At 34.8% G+C, this 5,238-nt stretch overlaps 1 long non-coding RNA gene across 1 annotated transcript; it reads right to left on the bottom strand.

Annotated features, from left to right (window-relative positions):
- Positions 1-1,242: 1,242 nt before the first annotated feature.
- LOC143043451 (uncharacterized) lies at positions 1,243-5,238 on the bottom strand. Its single transcript, XR_012968399.1, has 3 exons — positions 5,113-5,238; positions 3,777-3,916; positions 1,243-1,447 (listed from the first exon to the last, which is right to left on the bottom strand). It is a non-coding gene; the product is annotated as an uncharacterized LOC143043451 (long non-coding RNA).

Here is a 5,238-nt window from a genome sequence, read left to right as displayed (position 1 = left end):
ACATCTTGATATCCATGGTATCCTAAACGACGCTCAACATGGATTTAGAAAGAACCGTTCCCTCGAGTCACAACTTATCCTTACAATACAGGAGCTGGCTAAAAACATAAATCTCGGTGAACAAATTGACCTTAATATCTTGCATGATTTTTTCAAGGCATTCGATAAAGTCCCCATGAGAGACTATTGTACAAAGCAGAGTACTATGGTATCAGCGGGCCAACACTCCAGTGGATCATAGACTTCCTCAGCTCCAGAAATCAGAGAGTCTTTGTGGATGGTAAAACATATCACACTGCACCAGTCCAATCAGGTGTATCACAGGGCAGCGTACTTGGACCACTCATGTTCCTTCTGTTCATCAACGACCTACCAGACTATGTACAGTCATCAACAGTTCATTTATTTGCAGATGACTGCGTAATATACAGTATGATAAAAATGATGCTGACTCACATCTACTACAAGAAGACACGAACAACTTGCTCAGATGGGAATCTGATTGGCAAATAGAATTTCATCCAAGCAAATGCCAACTGAAACGCGTAAGCAACAAGCGCAAACCTCATCTCACAAGCTACAACATTCGTGGGCACAATTTAGAACTGGTTTTCTCGGCAAACTATCTAGGCGTAACAATCCACAAAACTATTAATTGGAACACCCACATAGAGGTCATAGCTAAAATGCTAATTCAACCAGGGCCTTCATCCAAAGAAATCTTCAGCACTGTCCCAAACAAACAAAATCTGTATGCTACACAACGCTAGTAAGACCATTGCTTGAGTATGCATGCTCAGTCTGGGACCCGTTCACCAACCTTAACATACAGAAATTAGTAAGTGTGCAAAGAAGATCAGCTCGGTTTGTATTGAACAACTACCAACAAACCAGCAGTGTAACATCAATGCTAAAAACTCTACAGTGGAAACCACTAGCCGAGAGGAGGGTCAACTGCAAAGCAGTAATAATGTACAGAATAGTACATGGCCTCGTAGCAATACCAACGCTAGAGCTACAGACTACATCATCCGTAGCTAGAGGACACACAACACGATTTCTTGTATAAAGAATAGAGAATAATGGGCCAAAAGTTTGAAGAATAGAGAAAAATGACCTTAAGAAATAAAGAAAAATAGACTAACTCTTTAGTCTGTCTTGATTTACAAACTTGTCTGTTCACACAGTAACCGTTCTTGTTGAATTTAATAATGGAATAATGAATAAATAAAATGACAGAAGAAAGTTTTATTTTATTTTATTTTATCCCACAACAGATCCGTAAAGATTATCTGGCACAGTCTGGAGATTACAGTTGTCTCCTTGGCAACAGAATGAACATTCGAAATGGGCATCTTGCAGGATTACTACATTGTAATGGCTACATTCATTTCTGTACGAAGATTCAGTTATCCAATCTTTATCACATTCTGCCTTTGTGGCACATCTGAATATATAACACTTGCATATCAAATAAATATAATTATACAAATGGTAAAAATACAAAAAAAAAATATGTTCTCCTGCTTAAATATTTGCAATCATATTCGACTGGCATACCAGTAAGAGGTTTGCCAGCAATCAACCTAGATTAATCCACCATATTCTATATAAGAACATTCATGATCATGCATGTACCATGTCTGGAAAACGACAGTTGTTATCCATTCGTTTGAAACCCAAAGTTTCATGCAGAATCTAACGCTGGTATCGATTTCTATTTTCTGAATATTTATTTTTTGATACATTGAATAGAAATTTCGATGAGATTTTTGTATTTCTGTCCGGCTCCCTATCAATACATCAATTAGCACATGTTAACAACATTGAAACATTTTTTTTTATAGTTGCAATTTAGCACACAACAATTACATTGCAAAAATATTCGTCAGAAAAGTTAAGTAAATAAAAAAAAAAAAAGATGTGGTATGATTGCAAATGAGACAACTCTTCACTGTAGACCAAATGACACTTAAATTAACAACTAAAGGTCACCGTATGGCCTTCAACAATGAGCATAGACCATTCCGCATAGTCAGCTATACAAGGCCCCGAAATGACAAATGTAAAACAATTTAAACGAGAAAACTAACGGCCTAATTTATGTACAAAAAAAATCAACGAAAAACAACTATGTAAAACATCAAAGAACGACAACCACTTAATTACAGGCTGCTTACTTGGGACAGAAATGTACTTACAGAATGTGGCGGGGTTAAACATGATAGCGGCATCCCAACTCTCCCCTAACCTCAGACAGTGAAAATACGTTTCATCGGTTGTTGTCTCATTGCAATCTCCCATACAGACAGAGTTATCGTCCTTTCCTCCTCAATCAAGATTGGACGACAACTCTGTCTGTATGGGAGATTGGTCTCATTGGCGTTTATATATTTTTTCTACTGTTTTCTGCTTTCTACTTTGTACAATGTAGTGACCGCCTTTAACACGTTGAAGTTTATTTCACTTGTACTACGTACGCATGGCATAGTGGGAACGTACTAAATGAACAGTGCAATTTAAGAATTATTAACAAAATTAGTTCTAACATGTTTATATAGTTCACATTTTCACTCTATAAATAATTTTTTCATATCAAAATAAAACTATTTACACCTAAACATTTACAGACTATAGGTGTAGGTTGAGACATCTGCTTTGAATGACTCTACACAATGCTCAGAGGGCTGAGGTTGTTCCAAGTTTTAATAGTGGAAAACATATGTTCTTAAGGATGTACTTAGGTGAGGTTAATTGAAAATTAATAAATCAAGAATTTAAAATTGATACTATAACCCGGTAGAGTATTCGTTAAGGCTAAAAATAAGCTAAAAAAATATTTGTAGGTCATGGACCTCCTTTTCGAGATATTTGAGATTTATAATATGGCGGGAAAAGTCTGACTCGGACTTTTACCTTATATTTCCATAGGTATTATTTGGGTCTCAAAACAAAAGAAAGAAAATCAAGAATCTTCTAAAGTTTTGGTCAATGATCTTTTATGAGCTATTAAGTCTTATATGAAAAAATAAATGGGTGTAATGGGGGAAAATATTTTACATTGTATTGTATGGAAAAACACCAAGGAGTCCGAACATTTGAAACAAATTTCAAAACCTCACCTAAGTACACCCTTAAGGATGGAATTTGGTATGAGGGTGTGTGCTTTTGTTCCTAGACTATTTGAGTGGTTGTATAAGTCTATCTGTGTTTGTGATTGTAAGCAGTTGAAAAATATGTGATTTTATAAAACATAACAAGATGTTCGTCTTACGGTTCTTCTGTGTTCCACTTTATGATTTACCATTTCACTGAAACTTGAGATGTTTCGGTGTCGGTACGTGACAAATCAGGCAGGCCTTCTTTGTACTATTTTTAGTGTGTTTAACTTTATATCATTAGTAAAGTAAGGGTCCTAGATTGAATAGGCATATTCTAGTGATTTTTTGCTGAAAGATTTATTTACCTGTTCTCTTACTTAAGTGGAACTGCCGTCAGGATGAAATTTGAAAAAAATAGGCATGACAGGAGTTTTGAGTAAAAAAAAAAAAGGCAGGATGAGACACTTGCAAAAAAAGTCAGGACGACAAATTTGGTAAAATTAAGTCAGGATAAACTAAAAAAAAAAGGCAGGACCGAACAGAGTGAAAAAATAAAAAGGCAGGACATATATTACAGCTAAAAAAAAATGCAGGACAAAATTTTTCATCCTAGCCCCCCATAAAAATCAAATGGTAGCTCCCTTACAGTTTTTACAAAGATATTTGACAACAAACCTTCTGGTTACGTATCTTGAGCCATCTTTAAGATTTTCTACATCGTTTATACAGAATTGTTGACTGGGATCTAGACAGGCTGATGATACATGAGATCTTTCACATATAAATTTTGGTCCTCTACACAAATGACACGATATCTAAAACAAATAATAAAAATGGAAACACAAATACCGAAGAATGTTATATAAAAGAAACAAGTATAACCTTGCAAGAGAATAAAACGAAAATTATAATTTTTCATATGGGTCAAAATCTTTAATTGTTTTTACATAGGCGGTAATGGTAACGTTTTTTCCTGTAGCTCAGTACATATCGTAAACTTGGATATGTATGATAGCTCGTTTCGAAGCTGTGACATTTTCACATATGTGGTTAAATTTTCGGGGTACGAAGTGAGATTACTTTTTCCGTAAATTAGCATACCCCGAACATATCCCCTTTTTAACACAATAAGTTCTTTGAAAATTTAATACTTTGAACACATTTAATAGCTCCATAGTTTTTACACATTTATTCTATGTTCCTCTACTTTCCTAATCACCACAAATGGTTAAGTTCAGTCATTTGTAAAAAATAGAAACATGTCCAATATCACTACAGAGATTTTTTTTTTACACGTGACTTTTGGTTCCTCATTTCGAGGCGCATTAGGGATGTTGTCCCATATAAACAGGGGATAATCTTGTTGTATTTACTTGAATATCACATCTTTTAAGGAATTTAAGAATGGAAATAAGGAATGTGTCAAAGAGAACAAAACAAAAAATCCCAAGGTTACAAATGGATCTTCAACACAGCGAGAAAATCTTGCACCCTGAGGAATCAGCTGGCCCCTTAACAAAAATCTGTACAAATTCAGTAAAAATGGACGTCACACTAAAATTCGAAACATATAAATGAACTAAGATTAATAAAAAAAACCCATACAAGATTTACAAAGGCTAGAGGATCCAGACTTCACTTGGAAAAGGCGCAAAAAAAGTTAGTAGGGTTTTCTATATAAATGGGAATTGAATAAATAAGCGTATTCACCTGCGGAAAAGTATATTCACCGCGCAAAGAAAATGACTTTTGAAAAACTGATATTCACTGAGGCCGTTGGCCTCAGTGAATATCAGTTTTTCAGAAGTCAATAAAACTACATATTTACCTCATCAAAACACAGTAACTGTATAATATCTAGCAGTGACCCTTTGATTTTTTTTAAAATGTTGTTGTCCCATTAACAAACAATCTTTCCTCACGAAATATTCTTTCCATCACAAGATTTCTCTCATTCGAAACTATTTTCCGTCGCTTATGATTTTTGAATACTATAAGCATTATAACTTACCGGCTGCTGCTGCTGGCCACTATTTAAAGCCACTAATGACAAAAATGTCAAACAAACGAGAACGACTTTCGACATGACTTGTTGGATCTACTAATACGTTATCTATCATGACCTATTTTCATACAT

This window comes from Mytilus galloprovincialis, chromosome 8, assembly GCF_965363235.1.
Source record: "Mytilus galloprovincialis chromosome 8, xbMytGall1.hap1.1, whole genome shotgun sequence".
In the NCBI taxonomy this organism is placed as follows: Eukaryota; Metazoa; Mollusca; class Bivalvia; order Mytilida; family Mytilidae; genus Mytilus; species Mytilus galloprovincialis.
This window is presented reverse-complemented; position numbering and strand designations above follow the sequence as displayed.